The 19,792-nt window shown below is 31.8% G+C and overlaps 1 protein-coding gene across 1 annotated transcript in view; it reads left to right on the top strand.

Annotated features, from left to right (window-relative positions):
- The first annotated feature begins 1,714 nt into the window (after positions 1–1,714).
- The window catches only part of LOC110993511 (pikachurin), an 89,546-nt gene continuing 71,468 nt past the window's right edge, over positions 1,715–19,792 (top strand). Inside the window, exon 1 of the mRNA XM_022259810.2 lies at positions 1,715–1,887. The gene's annotated coding sequence lies outside the window, so the exon portion shown is untranslated. The remainder of the gene's footprint in view (positions 1,888–19,792) is intronic.

Genomic DNA, 19,792 nt, shown 5'->3' with positions numbered 1-19,792 from the left:
TTTTCAATTCATTTTATTTGTGCACAGATCGAAATCAACCCTCAGGAACACGAACGCTGAACGCTGAACGTTACATATATATATCGCAGATGCAACGCGACTAATAAATACGAAATTGGTGTCACTACCGTCGTCCGACATTATTACTTAATATTTAAGCACAGTCAGTGCAGCGCAGGCGCCGATCGGAAAGCAACTGAAGACTCAACTTCAAGTACTCCACGACCGATTCTACGCAGTACGCACTACTGAAAAATTGACTTTGACACATTGATTTTACATCCTCTATGATGTTTATGATATTGCGTGGTGTTGCTATTCTAATAAAATAAATGATATTGTGTTCTATTAAAACATAATCTCTGATGCATATATTTCTTGTTTAAATAATAGTAGATACTCTCTAACTCATAACCATAATATCCAGAAATAGATCGTTGTAACTTGTAATCAATACATTATTTTTACGAGTTAAATTTATAAATCTCAATTTCAAGGTTATACGCGCAATGTTCGCGTGATTAATGTTTAAATATCATTTGACTTCAGACTACACTGAAATCAGCTGGGTGACTATCTGCACGAGTGACCACTACGGGAACATTGTGTGGTCCATTAAACATTATTCACTCTTTTTCTGTTTGTACATTATATTTGATTTATTGCTTTTATTTATATTTTGTTTATGTTGAAGCATATGTTATGTTGCTTATTTAGTTTAATTTAATGACGCAGAATAAGTAATACCTGTATCTTATAATCCACAATAAACATATTTTATTTAAAAAAATTTATTTTACTAAAATACGTACATCCCGCCTTAATCATAGATTCGAGGTTAAATCACGCGTTTAAACCGAATCTAGGGTTCTACCCTAACTAAAAATAGTTGACCTAGATATAGATAGTGTGACCTTTAAAATACCATTGTACCCGTAGCAGTCCCTGAATTGAGGATTGTTGGAACTTCAAACCGTTTAATTAAACCTCATAAAGTTTGAAAAGGTGTACCTTTGAAAGGAATTCCCTTTTTGTTATCTAAAAATACGTTACCACATCCATTAAAATGGTATTAAAATAATCGGAAGTATAGTTAATTACATTAGTCACATTACACATAATATGTCCGGTGCCTTACAAGTGCCGGAGTGGCATAAAGCTTTGTGCACACTGGTAATTATTTATTAATGAAAATTAGAGTTACGAAGATTATAATAACGTGATATTTGCTATATTAAATGTTTATGAATAAGTACGTTATTACATATGTTCTGGGGATGTTTTTCTTCATTCCAGATTTATTAGATGCAGCATATATTTAAGAACTTGTTGGCAACGATTATCCGAACTTTCATCACAAAGTTGACTAGGTATAACGATTTTGTTGTTTAAAAGGTATTCGGGTACTAAAAAAAGTGAATATTAAAAAAGCTTAACTCTTCAACGTTTTAATTATTAGGCTCGATACGTTCTGAAAATCTTCGCAATGTATAATATTGAATTAATTACATTTTAATACATACATTTTGCCCTAATTAAAAATACCCTTAGAAAAGCAATCTTATGTAGCAAGAACTATAAAACATTTGGTAAGGCAATTTCGGATATAGGCAATTCAAAAAGGTTTCTTCATTTCCAATTTGATACTATGAACAATGGGAAACGGCCTTAAGAAGCCGGAGGGCGCATGCGTAGGGCCCAGGAGTGTCATGGCGGATCAGTCTTCGTATTGACGCTGAAGCGCCGCGCGCTTTTCACCGCCCTACCCAAATTATTGTTAATTAAAACATTAATTACAATTTTTGTGCTTGTGCTTGTGACTGTGCCGTGTCCGGTTGAGAGCGGTTCAATCCGGTTTCGTCCAGACGAACCCAGTTCGAGCAAGTTGTAAGTAGTACATTTTTCACGAGAAACGCGTAGAGTATTTTGGTAGTATGCTTTTTGTGAGACTTTGTGTGAGTGAAAGAAACATTAGCGTTAGAATGTTTACACGCTTTATCGATTTTGTTAAGTTAATGCTTATGCCTCATTGGCTTCTATGAATTCCACTTTGATTCGTAAACGGAACCACGATTTCATCAGACAAAAGCTCGTGGCCGCATATTCGTCACAGTAGTGTTTTGTTTAAAAGTGGAGTATCCTTTTCAAAGCCTCGTATAACTCATATATAGAGTAGGTTTGTCTTACCAGTTTATGTGTAAGTAGCTGTTACATATACTATTTTATGCATACGGATATTTGAAGAAGGACAAATGAGTCTAGAAATCCTTATCGAAGCGAAAAAATCTTCACGTCTCTTTGATACCCTTTAAACAGGTAAACTGAGTTTGATGACTTGATAGTGGCATGTATCGTATATACAGAGTAGCATTTTTTTAATAAAATGGAAGATATCGGTATAAATGTTTCAAGCAGTATAATAAAGTATAATATATAAATATACAGTATTTACAATATTTTTAACCTACACTTAGAAATAATAATAATTAAAAAAAATGATTTATTTTATAAAAAGCGTACCAATTCTGAAAAGATCGGCAACGCACTCGTAAGCCCTCTGTCATTGAGCGTGTCCATGGGCGGCGGTACCACTTAACATCAGATGAGCCTCCTGCCCCTTTCTATAAAAAAAATGGATTAATAGATGAGTAACACAAAAATTTGCTGTATGACTTATTCGTTGAACGAAGAAAGCACCTCGGGGTCACAGATACTATCCAACAGGCGCCAACTTTAATCTTTAATTAGCGCCTGTTTACTTGAACCCCACGCTCAAGAGGTTCTACTCAAAAGGGAAGAAAATCAAAGTTGGAGGAAATAATTAATTATTATTAAAAGTTTAATATGTTGTGGGTGTCTTAAATTGATAAAATCTATTTATAGCTCTTAAGAACAAAACTTAACAAATATATAAACTTCGGGGCGTTATAAAAGTCGTTTATTAAGTTATATAAAAAATCTGTGACATTTGTCAAGAAAAAATACAAAACGTATTTATTCATTTCTATTTTATTTGATAAAAAAACGACATAACACTCACTTGCTGCTTAGGTGGACTTGTCATCTGTCAATCTAATAGGCAAGTAGGTGATCAGCCTCCTATGCAAGACACATAGCTTCGACTTTTGGGTCTATACAAGCCCGTTTTCTTACAATATTTCATCGTTCTAGCGAATGTTAGATAATTATTATTATTTTAAGGTACATGCCACTATCAAGCCATGAAACTCAGTTCACCTGTTTAAAGGGTATCAAACAAACGTCAAGATTTTTGAGCTTCGATAAGGATTTCTCGACTCATTTGTCCGTCTTCAAACATCCGTATGCATAAAATAGAAATAGAAATAGTAATAAATATGTAACATCTACTTACACCTAAACTGGTAAGACAAGCCTACTCTATATATGAGTTATACGAGGATTTGAAAAGGATACTCCACTTTTAAACAAGTACATAGATAGTTCATTGGTCAGCCGGGAATCAAACATACGACGGATGAGAGTCGCACGCTGATACCACTAGGATAACACTGCTCATTGAGACCTATATTTAGTGTTACTTATTCAGAGAAATACTAACATAGGCATTTCACGATATATTTTGAGGCCTAAGATCAAATTCTCTTGACCCAACTAATACCAACATGATTTATTCTAACACTGCTATTAACGTCACACTCATAGGCGTATTAATAACGCAAAGGGTAATATTCAACCACAGCTTATAATGGAAACTGTGTATGGCTACAAGTTAGTATTACATATAGTAAATACAGTAGCTATATACAGTCGAATAGCCGTGGATTTTGTTTAATTTGGTAAGATTTTCGACCTCTTCAACAACAATAATCTTTGTATTTCAGTCAATTATATAAAATCATAACGATTAATATACCTAAACCTTTTTAATTCGTCAGGAGTGACACTTTTTATTGATAACTAAAAACCGATGGTTAGTTTTCGTGCTTACCACGTATATACAGAAAAAAAGCGCTAAGTCAAGTGGTATTTGGCATTTGATAGTAGTTTTTCTATATCATTGATATCTAAGTAAAATATTTTAGAAGCTCAAAGAACGAAATAGTTAATATAGTAAGATATTCACGAATAAGTATTATTTGCCCACGTTTTTAATTCTGAAATAATTCCTTTATTAAAATATTAACTGATAATTGTGGAATACAAAACGATTTTATATTCTAGAGCAGTTGCAGATGGAGATTTAAACATAAATAATCAAGTATTTCATTTCAGGTATTTTGGCATATTATAAGGAAAATAACTATCTTTGATAAAGTGAGATTACGCAGTAGTGTTAAATTTTATGAGTAAAATCTGTAAATATCACCATTATTTATAGAAAAATAATAATTTTAAATAAAAATATTTTTACGAATATACACGTGAATGTGTCATATTACTTAACTTGACGTTTCAAGAGCTCTTCAGAAATGAAATACTCGTGTAAACCTAACACAATAGATAAATAATGATTTGTGCGGAAAATATTGGTAGACGGATTATAATACTGGCCTTGTTACCCCAACAATATAAGGACCCAAAACTTATTTCATAACTAAAATTAATTCGAGATAAAATGATAGATACAAAATGAACACATAAACAGATTAATTTCACGAAAAATTGTGTCTGTGGACTGTCAGACACTTATTCCGTGCGTTTTGATATACGTTTATTTACTTGATTAATGATAGTTCTTTCGAGCTGTATTGTACTAGTAGCTTCAGCGTGCAAGTCTCGTTCTTGAGATCGTAGGTTTGATCCCGGGCTGTGTACCAATTGAGTTTTTCAAAAAACATTCGCTCGAACGGTGAGAACATCCCGAGAAAACCAGCTTGCCTTAGACCCAAAAAGTCAACGGGGTGTGTCAGGCAGAGAAGACGTATTATCACCTTGCCGATTAGATTGATCATGAAACCGATACAGAAATCTGAGGCCCAGAACTAAAAGGTTGCAGCGACACTGATTTATTTATTTTTTACTAATTTTCACGAGTCGTTATTTTCATGAAATCATTATATTTTATGACTTAGCTTTCTTAAATTGCATCACTCGATTTTACAAAAACATATTTGATGATTTATGGCTACAGTCATTATAACCACATATTATATTTACATAAATAAATATTTACACATTTGAGTTAAACAGTTAATACCCAGATTACACGTATTATTTCAATATCTATAAAACTGATGTCGTAGACATGTTAATACGTGCTACGAATACATGATATGCTGGTTTCTGAGTACTTATGCTAAATTTTAACATAGAACGCATGACATTTACATGCAATTAGTGTATCACAGTACCTGTCCTTATGTAGGTCACATCCTTAAGGAGACAGCATCCTTCAACAAATCGCGTCTTATTTTACATGAAAATGCTGAGTTCTTCCCTCAAGCATAGTTTTATAAAAGCTATGCTTATGGCTTTCCTTCCAACGCTTTGAGATGTTAATGAAAGCGAAATAGAATGTTCAAATCCAAGTGTGTTTGTATAGTCGTATCAATACCAGCAATGGACCTTCCGTTTATTATTTAAGTTGATCTATTAATCAAATATATTTTAAGTACTTTAAGGAGATAGATATATTGCTAATGGAAACTACAGATACTACGAATAATGTATTGGATTTTGCCACATATCCTCCATACCTCATGGTTTTTGCCTCGACCCTGAATTCTGAATCTGACCCTGATTCAGAAACGAGATTTATTTATTTATAGTCCCATATGTCAAAAATGTATTGGATTTTGACATTCGAAATTCAAAGTCTCTTTTATGAATATTACTCTAATACTTCAAACCTTCGAACCTTTTAATAAAATATGTAAAGTTCATAGAAAACCGCAGATATTTTTGATTCCACAAACACTGACTTTCCACTATGGAAGTAATTGGCAATTCAGTTCGCAATCGAGTCTAGGCTGTATCTAAGCTCCGATTGGGCTCTAATCGAATCCGAAATCGATAGAGGCTAAGCAATAACATAATCGAAAATTTATTCATCGGCTTTCCGATTTTAGATATTAAGTCAGATTATAATAAAAGGGTAATGATATGAAATATTTGGTAACATAATATTCTTTACGATTTAAATCCTTTAATAACTGAACGATAACGAGTATTCTTTACTTATTTTTTTACAATTTATTTACATATTTTTATACATAAAAAAACAATGTGGAAAACAAATTGGTCTCAATTTCTCTATTCACACATACGCTGTCATTCATTACAATAATATTAATAAAATAATAAATTAAATTTAAGTATTATAAATCTCTTTGGATGAGAATTGCCTGTTACACATAGCATAAAACCTATAAACCGCATTATATTTTGCTTAGTCAAAATATTCCGTACATTTCATTACTTTCCTTCGACAGAACGAAACGTTCCTCGAGAACGATTCTCATACCGTAAGTGATCATTGTTGGCAAAACATATTCTATGCAGGTAATATATTGAAAATGCCCTTTTCTACCCCTGACCACCCCTAAGTTTGCCAGTAATCCATACTGCACCCCATTTTATCCCCCCGAGAAATTTCATCTGCCTCTGTCAACAAGGGATGGCTTACCTAAATTATTATGTCAGGAAACGATTTTAATGTGACGAATTTAGCGTCGTACGTTTTATCGATTATTCATACTGTTATAATTAAGTAGTTTCTTAAAGCATAACAAACCTCACAATCAAAAATACAGGTATTTCATTTTTATTTCTACCCTCCCTTATTGGATGAACATTTTTATTTTTATTTTACTTACGTTTTATTTAGCAATTGTATTTATGGTTGTTACTGAAATATAAACGTGTATACATCTATTGAAAATAATCTTAAAATAATCAATAAATTATTTAGTAATTCTTAGCCTATAAAACATGACAGAAGAAATATAGAGAAGAACTACACATAGTTATTATTCTAGCAACATACTTTGCACTTTAGGTAGAACTCTAGGGAATTCGTCATTTATTTATAGTTTTTTTGCTCCGGACTATTTTACAATTATTAAGATGATAAAAAATCTTACCCCATATAGAATAGATACAAACATAGCTTGTATAATGATACAAAGAAAGTTGCTAAAATCTTCGTAACCCAGCGATGATCTGAAACGAAATGAGCAAAAATCTCTTCAGAAATCCGACAGCCAATCTTACTAATTAGATCTTTGAACAAGGTTCTTGTTAATGTCTTGGTAAAGGTCAAATGTTTTTAATTATTAGCTAACACAACGAACATAATAGATGGAAAAGTTTTGTAATAGACGTTGTTTTTATATTGACTACGATTCTTTACTATTACATAAATTTATCATTTTATACGGGTCGATTAGTCAATGGATCTTACAGGTTGATGCACAAGGCTAATAATCATATACATACTATCAATTAACAGGATACGGAAGTGAGTCTGTTACAATTCAACTTCCGGTAGATAAATAAAAAGCAAGGTATTGCAGTCAGGCAGAAAATGACACAAATATTTTGTAACGTAAGCCTCCGTAACGAGGCATTTTTGATTGAAAGAACCTCAATTTAGAAAACTATTTCAAACAGCTCGATCTGAACAATGCCTCTGAAAGCTCCGGCATTTCCAACCGTGAGCTTTGATAGCTTAACTTTTGGGATTAGCTGGAATCAAACAGTTAAAATACAACTTTAATTTTGAATGTAATTCCAATATTTTGAATACACATCGAATCTTAAATCTCTTCTTTTTAGGTTTTCGATCAGCAAAAGGAAAATTGTTTTCTAAGATTGACGAACTACGACGAATTGAAGATTGACGAACATGTTATGATATATATTTAATTATATAATTTTGCTACAGGTCTCTGCTAAAGATATTTTAATCATATTACAAAAAATCTGATTTTGACATGACGACTTCAAGTTTTGAAAATGTTCGTACATTCTCGTATAGCTTCGGAGTTTCTAGAACTCAGCTTTCAAACTCATTGACAAGCAAACTACCATCTCGCTTATTCACTATTATAACGAATGGAACAGGTTACAAGTTGGACAGTTAGCAATTTGGCCAATGTTAGTTGGTGGTTAGGACATATAACTTGCGCAATTGTAATTTGTAACCTCGGTTTGTATCACGCGAGGGATAAATAAGGATAGCCCAAAAGTGTGTCTCAAGTTTCAGAATGTATTATTGCTTTTACTTGCAAGTAGTTACTTGAGACCTTTTTCTATTACGAGTACTTTATTTTGACACGAAATTGCTCATATTGTATATTATCTGTCTCTGCATTTTTTGTTAAATTAAGTATGTAGCCTATATTAATTTGTACATAATTCTAATTAACGAAATATGTAATTGATGCCTAAACTATGACAGATTCAGGATATTGAACATTTTAATTACTCTTAATTCTAATTGAGTTTTCAGTACATCGTGGATTGTTTGAAGAATTATATTTATTTGAGAAGTTCCAGTTCAAGCATCATCATAAAAGATTTAAATAATAAAGTGCATAAATACAAAGTATTAATGAAATCTTACCATAATTAGGTCATAAATAAGACTAGGAAAAACTCAGGTAAAAGGCTTTTTCCGTGTCCCGGGCAGACGTTTATTGTTCTAAAGGCGGCGCTGGTACAAATTGTAACAAGTTTGTGTTAATTAAAATTGCTGTCATATTACAAAAACGCACTTAAGCACACTTTTAATGTGATACGCGATCTTATATTAAATATGTTCTTAGATTAATTTTATTTTATACGCTTTTCATAAACCTTCTGTGATTGTAATGTGGACTTAATTTGTTTGAATTTATCACAATGAAGACAAGTTTTGCGCGTTTCGAAAAAGAATTCCTTCGTGGTATCACCATTATTTTAAGACATTAAAAACTAAGCCAGTATCAGAATTCTCGGCATATCGAACGACGTCCAGTTTCACTGTGAGGGTAAGGCTTAGTTAGCCCTTAATTAGCTTGGTGTGCCTAGTAAGGCGAAACCGTGCTATTTGGCTTTGATGTTGGTTTCCTCGGCATCTTCCACCGCATTTATCGTGGGGAGTACTCTGATGAATTGTTCAGACCTACGGCTGAATTCAGACAACAGACGTAAAGGCAGAATGCAAAATTCCATATCGATGCTGTCGCTCCGCAACCCAGTGCTTTATAAGGCACTTTCTGCCACGTACCATCTCTTTGTGGATACTACAGCTGCCAGAGTTTTTCCTAATGACTATAATTTTTTTTATATTACTAAAATTTAAATACACGAAATAAATAGATAAATTAAAAACAGGAATGAAAATTTAAAAAGAAAGTGAAGCACTGTTTTGTGCTCCTAAGCCTACCTTTTTGATGTCATACTAATCCGAGGTACCACAACATGTATAGTTTTTTTTACCACGCTGATAGTACAAAGTAAAAAAACTCTTAAATCTTTTTCGGTCTGGGCCTCAAAGTTCTCTGTTTCGTGATCATTTGTTTTTTTCCAAAAAATTAAGAAAAGTATTTTTTTAAATTCCTTACAAGGTGAAACCGGGCGAACACTACTTTTATAAATATAAAAGATATTCTATTGTGGTTTAATTTATGAATTTTACAAGCTGTGCTCATTGTTTACGGGAAAAGGGAGTGAAACAAGGGGAACCACAAAGATTGTAAACACATTGCCGAAATTAATTTCGGAACGAAAACAGAAAGATTATCTAGCCGGAAGCTATTTTGGATTTACGAGGTTTTTAATACGTATGAAGTAGATTTTGTTTTAAAATATATACATATGACTTCAAAAAGGATTCTGAGTGTGCCATTTTATTCATTACACGGAATATTATACATTATATCTCTCCTCGATTCGTATCATTGGAATATAAGAATATTTCAAAGTCACATTCAACTCGATTAAGAAAAACAGAGCTGTTCACGTTCCAAATGTTTTAAGCACTAAAAGTATTGTGTTTACGAATCCGTTCTTTCTATTATTTACTGACCGTAAAACGTCATTACTATTCAAAAGAAGCTCTGAGAATGAAGCAAGTTTCTTGTTCTTTTGGCTCTGATTGCTTTATAGTATTTCATTATCCAACTTTCTCGGTTTTTCCCAGAAAAAGACAATACAAAACTTGGAGAGAAAAGCAATTGATACCGGTCAACGACTTTGTTTGAACCGCTTGTTCAGAAGGGGACAGAAAATCAAGTCTTTTATGGGGAGCAGGGGCTCCCAAAGAAAATGGGCAAAGAGGCCTCTGAAAAGTGATGCTCTTTGCTACAAAGTCTCGGCCTATCGGCTGTGTGCAGATTGAAAAGAGGTTTACTCTTTATTGTTTCAGTGCTTTCAGCTTTGATGTTTTCCTAGTTTATAGTTATTTGTTTGAATTATCTTTGTATTTTTAAATAACATGTACATAGGTATTTAGTTAATTGATTTCCGCCAACTAAATAGTTACTCATAGTAACTTTAATACTAACCCTTCTATATAATAACACTTCGAATTTCGAACTGTTATTATCAATAGTTTTACTTATGGTTTATTTTTTTAATAAAGATAAATTTATATCAAAGACATATGAACTGAAATAAAAAATAATAACTTATTACTAATATCCAAATCATAGCTATAGATATCTACTCATTGATGCATTAATCCTACAGAGTTTACATCCCCCAAAACCGCGCTCGGTTTGTCTATACCTAACCATAAGCACAGACTATAGACCTACGTAGACAACATGGAATGGCGCCAAATTAAAGGGGAGTCGTGAATAGATGCTTTGTGCTTTTTGTATTATGAATGTACTTTTTTTACGCATGACAAATCGTGTACTATGAATTGCAGTTCTCTTTTGTGATACTTACTCCCGCAAGTTTGTGCGGAGAATAAGAGTGATATAGTATAGCAATTATTCTCGAAAGTTTTTCAAAACATTTCAGAAGTTCTAATCAGTAGGTACCTACGTAAAATAAAATGTTGGTTGGTCTTTTACCTCAAACAGTCTGTATTGTAAAGATTGTATTTTGTGTGTATGTAAGTACTAATGTACACACTGTATGTAAGGACAATCTTTACATAATCATTTTAAGATATAAGAAAATGAAATTAAAAGTATGCTTTTTTCCATTTATTTATATAGAGAAATATAAGACTCGTAGCAAATCACCACTGGTATTTTGACTAATTAATGTTAAAGAATAATTGATTTAACATGTGGGGATTTTTTAAATATTAGGCTCGTAAAAACTATTTTTGCTGATTTAGTCTTTTAATTACACTTTATAACTTAAATCAGATTACTTCAAAGATCATTTAATAATTTATTTAACTAAAAATTCATGATGATTATTATACTAGATGACCCAGTGAATCATATTACTTACATTTAAATCTGTAAAATGTGGTCAAACCTTAGTACAACATTATAGACTCAATCATTTGAAAGAGATCTGTTATACACCGTTTAAAACTTCCACAAATATTTCAAGATCGGTCGGTGATGCGAAATCGGTCCAGATATTATCGAGTTTCAGTCAGAAAAACGAAAATTCTTATGTATATAGATACTTCGCATTAAAATTCAAATATTCGATAATTGATATAATATTTATAATGAAGCGACAATCGTGTTGATTCTACAAAATTTAATTTAAGTATAATTTGTCTAAATAAGGACAAAAAATCTCAGTGTCAGTCTCATTATATCAAATTGAGTAAACAATTGAAGTAACAAATATAATTATTCATTAGGAGCTCAAAGATGGCTCCCACGGCTAAATAGCATATTCACTGGGAGAAATGCAGCTTAACTCTGTGTAAACTTCTAGTAGTTTACATTTTTGATGCTAGTTATACGTATATAACTTGTCTCAGCATTTAAAATTTGATTTAATTTAATTACATTATAAGTTTTGCAGAAATCGTTGCCCTATAACTTTTGGAACCTGTTTTTATTTTTGTTATGTGTATGTTTTTGAATAATAGTAATAAAGTATAAATAAAGAAATTAATTAATATGATTTATTCTTATCTTTAATTGAAATAATTTCATTTAAATACGAATTAGGTATATAAGTTGTTTATTTATCTACACACTTCTACTGTTATGATAATAAAAACAAAACCTACAGTTTTTAAAAATGTCATAAGTTTTAATATTTAAAGCTTTTTGGCTCTATTCATAAACATAATGAATATAAAGACGTTTTTGTCGCGTAGATTTAAAATCAGAGTAAGAGGGCAAAGCATTCGATACAACCTTGCAATACGATTGTAAATAAGCGGTTTATATAAGATTTAATACAAAATCCTAAAAGGTTATTTCTATATACTGACGGCTCCGCGGTACACCTGTGCGAAGTTAAATATACAATATTTTTATAATTTACATATTTAAAATCAATTATCAAAAGAGGCAACCATTAAAACCACATGAAACCCTTGCTGGCGTTCCAATTTCAAATCAGTTAGCGACGCGGAAATAACCAATCGTATACCGCAAATCAGGCGCAAACCGCATATAATGCCCTATGACACAAGTGTTTTAATTTGAGGCTTTATTTTAATAAACATTAAAAGGTTGATTTAATTTAATTTGTTTGTTTCTACCACGTTCGCTCATAATGTATAACTAAAATTGTTAAAGGACATTAATTTACATCACCTCAGATATTTAATGATTCCTTTAAATTATATAACATAATTTACAAACCCTTTTCAAATTAAAACTACAAGTCACAATACAAACTTAAGTTTGTATAAATGCGTGTGTGAAGGACGATAAGTATCACTATTCCCTCCGACCTAAAGGAAGGTGATCCTTGATCCTTGATCAGTCTAGTGGCTGTCAAGGAATTTATTGATATATTTATTTATTTATTTATTTACACTTCGTTGCTAAAGAAATACAAATAACACAAAATATATAAATTACAAGGGATGCAACGGGCGGCCTTATCGCTAACAAGCGATCTCTTCCAGGCAACCCTAGTAATAATAGAAAAAAATGATGGGTGCAAGAAGTGCAGAAGTTATATAAAAAACAAAATAAATTTATACTAAAATATAGAACCTTAATCTATTAGTAACTATAAATAAAATAAAAAAGCTGAAATAAAAGAAGTTAGAGTATCTGATGTATCCTAATTGTATCTTTATCGGTGGAAATGACGTCATCGCAGTGATTGTAGCCGTAGATAACTACTCCACTGCCACGTGCCTCACGTCTGGGTCCGGATGAGGATCGGGGGTAGGATCAGCTTAAGTTTCAGTTACCAACATTCTAAGAAGAATTTTTGATATTCCTATTGGTAATTGATATATTAAAAATGTATGTCAACAGATGTGAACATGTGAACTGGTGTCATTAACTAAGCTACGTATAGCTAGAAACTATATTGCTAAACCATGTGCTTACAGGAAGTGGCTTCATATACAATTAAATAATAAATACTTTCATGAGAAACAATAAATAAATAAATAAAACCAATTATATCAGACCAATTAATAAGTCCATATGTTTTTAGTAAAGTAAAACTTATAACTATGTTAGTAAAATTATTAAAAATATTTAAATATTTAATTAATTAGTCTACGTTGATTTGAATACTTCAGGTAAACATAACATTGTAGTCGTTCAATATTTACACATAATAACAAATCGTACATGCAACAAACCTAAAAGTAAAAGTAACTAAAGATACACGAATAAAAATCAATTATAAGAAAATGAAATGAAAAGTAATTTTGTTTTTTTTGTCTGTTTTGAGAAAATACAGTTGTTAAACCTAATAATAAATACAACACCATATTCAGAATCAAGGTCATTGAGTAGCTGAGTGTCGTGACATGACGTCATAATCTGTATAACAGATATAGTGGATGGCTAGTGGGCGTCAACTCAAACCGTTGATTGCCTGCTCTAGGGCTCGTAGCTGCAAATTAAACTGAACATGCTGAGGGTTGATACAAATACAGTAGACTTGTCTAGCAATTGTTCTTCGTATGCTATACAAGTTGCTCATACTGTTATCAATACACAAATTTTGATGAATTATTATAAATGGAAAGAATAAAATATTTTTATTTAAGTTCTATCTGTACACAAACTGTAACAAATCTTATTTGATTGTAGTCATAAATTCATAGATTGGGCTGACACAAATTAAAAAAAAACAAATTGACTTACCAGCATTCACATTTTTATATAAAAATACATAACATGCTTCTTTTCTTATATTATTTTTCTACCATTTGGCACTGCTAGTAGTTTAAGTTTATATAACATATAAATAAATAAAGGTCACTGCGTAAAAAAGGTTGTGATTGGTCATGTCACTCACACCAACGTTTATCAGACCAAATTATAATAATTAAAAAAAAAGCATAAAAAGTTTTTTTATTCAGACACAAAATACAAACATAGAATTATGAAGTTCAGGTGGTGTTAGTTTATTAAAATCCCAGTTTCCAAATGTTCCTATAATTATTTCTCTTTTCTCATAGGTGTCATGGGCAGAGCCATGCATACCCTTTGTTTAAGACCACCACATTCCTTTAACTCGATAGCAATCTATTATCTGTATCCAGGTAGCAAGTGCCCAATCTATTTCCATTTTCGACATTCAATTGATACATTTGGATCTTTCCATAGGCATCCGAAATGCTGTAGATACTAACAATAGTCCTCTAAAAATTCAATTGTTGTACAGCGAAATAAATGCGAACAGCGAAAGATGTTACAACCTTTATAGTATTTTCATGATACCATAGACTACACGAGACGTTTTCTGTACTTAATAATTTTGTTACACTAAAGATGTATTTAGTTACCTTCGTGAGAACTTGGAAAAAAGTATGAATGGATATATTTTTATTTGTGATTCTATTTGAATTTAGCGTATAATATTTAAAAATTAACAGAATCATGCTATGACGGAATTAAAGAATATTTTCTGGAATTAATGGATACGCGATGGTAACCCTAACTTTTCATGAATTGAGATCAGCGAAACACGACAGAGCTCGCTCGCAGGTGAAATGTTGATGGAATTTAAATGTTTGTCGATTGACTTTATTTACTTTTGCTGATTAAGTACGTAATTAAAGCTGCTGCATTCTGATTGTTCCATCATTAAAGTCAATCTTAGTTCGTATTTGTAACTAATATGCAAATTATATAACTTTTTGGTTATTACTAGTGCAGAATACCAGGGCAGAATACTATATCATCCGTATCACCTCAACGTCCGTGGCTCCAAAACTGAGAGTTTCTTCATGTAGTTTTTGCCCTGCTATGTGGAACCAGCTGCCTTCTAAATTATTTCCGAACCAATTTGACTTAGGGTCCTTCAAGAAAAGAGCGTACTAATTTTTAAAAGAGCGCACTTGCGAACTTTCTGGCAATGTGAGTGTTCATGGGCGGTGTGTTAGGCACAGAGGACTGGTACTTGCCTATTAGAATAACAAAGGATCACGGAACACATACAATATCCAGTGGCCCAGACCAACGTATAAAAGGTTGTAGCGTCACTTGTTTTTGTCTCAATCTTCATTATTCATTAATTAATTAAAATTAAAAAAAATGTGAAGAGAAAAAAATTACAGAGCTATGAAAGTTTACATTAAAGCATACGTACGTGAACGCAATATTAAATCGTAATCAGAGTCGTTAATAAGAAGTTATAGATCAATTAATCAAGATTAATAAACTTACTGTTAAAAACTTTGTTTGTCTGATAACATATAATCTAATAAGTAAAGATTTGAATAAGCTTACCGTTAAAAAGATACTGTCTGATAACATAGTCCTTGCGTCTTAAAACCAATCGTTATATATAACGTCTGATTTCCATAGTCGTTAGTTTTTTAAAGAATAATTAGTTACCAATACACAAAGCAAACGGAAGCCATAGATAAACTTATGTAGTAAAAATAAAACATCTGGATTCAACAGTTGTACAACAGTTAAATTCAAGTTTTCAATTCAGTGCTCTCCGTTTTCCACTTCTAAACTTTTCCTTAATGAAACACGAATGACTTTACAATTTTCACTTAATTTCAATTTGGAAGAAAAAAGTAGATTGAATTTGTATTTACAGTCAATATTATCGTAAAAGATTTAGTTTATAATACGTAAGTATTTTAACTCGAAAATGTTATTAGACGCAGATATTATTTTTGTATTATTTTAATTTGCCAATAAAGTTGCTGAAACCTTTTGTGCATATACATTTTAAATGTTGATATCAGTTAAAATAAAAAATGTATATGCTTTAAATATATATATTTATAGCTCAGCCTGACTCAAAATAGTATTAAATTTTTGACAAACGGGAGTCATAGGTCTTTTTAGATCTCATATCTCAATCTCTCTAGAGTGACCGCGATATTGCAGACTTTACTTGGACGGAAAAGAGAGCACATATGATTGAAAGGATTATAGGAGACTTGTTTTTAGTAAAACCAGCAGTGATTTGAGCAGTGGCCTACTGCCTTCACCGATCCTATACCGATAATCTGGAAAATACGAGTAAAATGTTGCATTATACCTATTTATATTCCTAATGAAACAGCCGGCAACGCATTCGCGAGCCCTCTGGCATTGAGAGTGTCCATGGGTATCACTTAACATCAATTGAGCCTCCTGCCCATTTGCCCCTGTTCTATAAAAAAATACAAGTTTCTGATCGCTACAGCCTTATTCTATTAGAGAAATCCTTTGAAGACTAATAAACCAATGTTCTAAATTCAATTACTAGTATCGATTGATTACAATGGTCTAATTACTTAGACTCACGTTAAGCCGGTCGCACACATGATGGGGCGAATACACTTTTACAAACTAAATATACAACTCTATATACTACGCATTGAGCGAAGTAGAAAAGAACCGACGAAAATTGCTAGATATGCCATCAAGAGAGACATTACATTTGAGAGATTATTGTCATCAGTTCATTAATTTTTGTAAGTACATAACGTAAGAATTGTATCATTTACTATTTATGTATTGTAATACAATAAAAATAAAATATGTTTATTACGGAACATAAGATAGACAGGTATCACTTATTCAACGTCATTAAATTTGAACCTATAGGCATACCTACTCATCGGCAATGAAGACAGAGGGTGTAGGCCGAGAGAAAAAGCCGGAGTAAAAAACTCTCGGTACTCCTTGCCTCTAATATATTCTTAGTGTGGGAAACTTAGGCGAATGACAGTATTATATATTATATAAAATTATTATATCGGTATTTTTTTTACTGTAAAACGCTACGGCACTGGCTGATATGCTGATGCCGGCATTTATAACCAGTAGAGTGCGTGACCAGCTTTCTAGTACATTCACCGATCACCTAGTTATAGGGCTTCCAAAACCACAACATTATATAGACTTAGAATTAATATATCAGGTTGTATATGTATATAGACCCTCTGTCTTCTTTGCCGTGGAGTAGGGATGCCTACAGGTTCAAATTGAATGACGTGGAATAAGTTTTACCTGTCTATCTTATGTTCTGAATCATTGATGGTTTTCTCTGTAGGCAGCAAAAAGATTTTGACAACCGATCTGTATAATTTAATATTATTTTATAAAAAAACCTTGAGATTATTATTTTTTACTAGTACTAATTGAAATCCAGGATCTAAAATTTATGTCCTAATAAAGCTTTCGTGATCTTCGATTGTTTCTAAATTCTAATCGTTAAATTTGTTTTAGCTGTGGTAAAACTTTATGTCAAACAGCCATAATATATTTTAAATATATGAAATAAAATTGAAATATTCATTTACGAATGTTAATCACCGAAGCAAATTACAACAGTAGTTTATTTGAATGTCACAAACGCTTTGATATGGTTTGCCCCAGTTCAAAATGCTGTGTAAAATATTTCTTTTGCAACACGGACTGAATAAATATGAGTTTTTGCTGTTCTTCTCACTTAAGTGACATTCAAAAACTATTATTTATTTTATTTTAAAAACTGTTATTATCATTATTGTTATATCATTTAAGAATAGGTATTGCTTTCACGAGTCGGAGAATAGTCTGATGCTACGACCAGGCAATTTTACAATAGTCTTGGCTTCTATTGTTAACAGCAAAAGCAAGAAATAGCAAAAGATTGAAAGCTTATTAAATTTTTAAAAAAGCTAAAGGATTTTCAATATTTTTATATCTTAATATTAACAAAAACACATTAAACTTTTATTTTAGAAGCACCATATTATTCTCAAAGTAAGTCATGACGAACGTAATCAATTTATAAACTAATGTTCTGTCTCTGTTCTTAATGTCTGTAAACGTGGCGACCTCTTTAAAAAAAGAGTTTCAACATGATATACATAGTATATTAGAACAATTAAAACGCCAACCAATACCAAAGCACTGTATCCGAGGAAGGGTTTAACGAAATCCCTTTGCAGCGCAGATAAAATATCATTCGGGCCCTTTCGTTATGAAAAACTCGCATATTACTTGTGCTTTATCCTTTGTTATTTCTGTTAGGGGTTTTCGCTTTACGAATGTCTAAATCTGTTTCATTTAAAAAAAGTAATTCTAAACGACCTGTCGAATGATACAGATATTGAAAATGTTAAACAATATTATCACGTTCTACACCTAAGGCGTATAATTGCATGTTATATAACTTTAGTAAGAATTAATTTTAAAACAATTTAAGCCTAACAGTGCCTGACATAAGCCAAAGATGTTATCATCAGTCTGGTCTTAAAAAATACTACTATTAAATTCAGTATATTATATTCGTTTATACGACTAAATTTTCCTGTAAATTATACACTGTAATTTTTGCAACACTATACATTGTAGAAAGGCTACGGCGTAGCCGGCAGTGTAGCGCTCTACGTGTCATACTAATCGCGGCGTAGATGATGAGAATAATAAACAAAAAGTAACGGAGTTACACTTGTAGTTTATACATATATGTTTATATCCAATATTTAAAAATTCGATTTTAATTGAAGTTAATAGTGTAAAAGTAGCTATTTGCGTCAAAGCGCCAATATTGGAAAAACGTCTCGATACAGATGCAATATCTTGTTTTTAAAGTACATTTTTATAACTTATTATAAAAGCAGCTTTGCCCTAGTGGCTTAAGCATTCCACTCAAATCGCTGAAAAGGTTCAATATACGGCTGTCCGCTATTGGATTGTCTAGGTGCTTATTTGACACGCGCTCTTACGATGCCGGTCATCGTGAGGAAACAGGCCTTCAACGCCGTGCCATTCAGAGAAGGCTTACTTCTCTATTAAAAAACAAATGATCAAATAACAGATATAAATCTGCAACCCACTGCTAAAGGCTTGTAGCGCCCCTGGATTATTTTCATAAAGATCGCAACGTTTGAGTATGCAAATTAAGAAAAGATGTTTCATAAAAGAGTATGGATTTTCTCATGATACAAGAGCGGTTAATTTCTAATATATCTAATATTTGTTCCTAGATGCGGCGCACCATGTGTTAGCAATCGATCTTCTGTATGAAGGGGATAATTTTGTTCTGGGAAAGTTTTATTGCATCTTCGTACCATCATATTTCAAATATATTTGTGAAGGTTCTTGAGGCAAGTAATTAATCTGTTCTCAAACTAGCTGTGTGGTAAACGACTTAATAAAACATTAATATTGGTTATTACAAGAATATTTTAAGATAGGTAATTCTCACTATTACGTTATGTTTTTTTCGATTTCTATTATTAATCCTTTTACATTTCATTTGTTTTTAATAGGCACATATAAGAAAGTCCATAACATGATCTATATGCTAG

The sequence above is a fragment of the Pieris rapae genome, chromosome 7, assembly GCF_905147795.1.
Source record: "Pieris rapae chromosome 7, ilPieRapa1.1, whole genome shotgun sequence".
Classification (NCBI taxonomy): domain Eukaryota; kingdom Metazoa; phylum Arthropoda; class Insecta; order Lepidoptera; family Pieridae; genus Pieris; species Pieris rapae.
The sequence above is the reverse complement of the archived record's forward strand: the minus strand, read 5'-3'. Positions and strand labels throughout refer to the sequence as shown.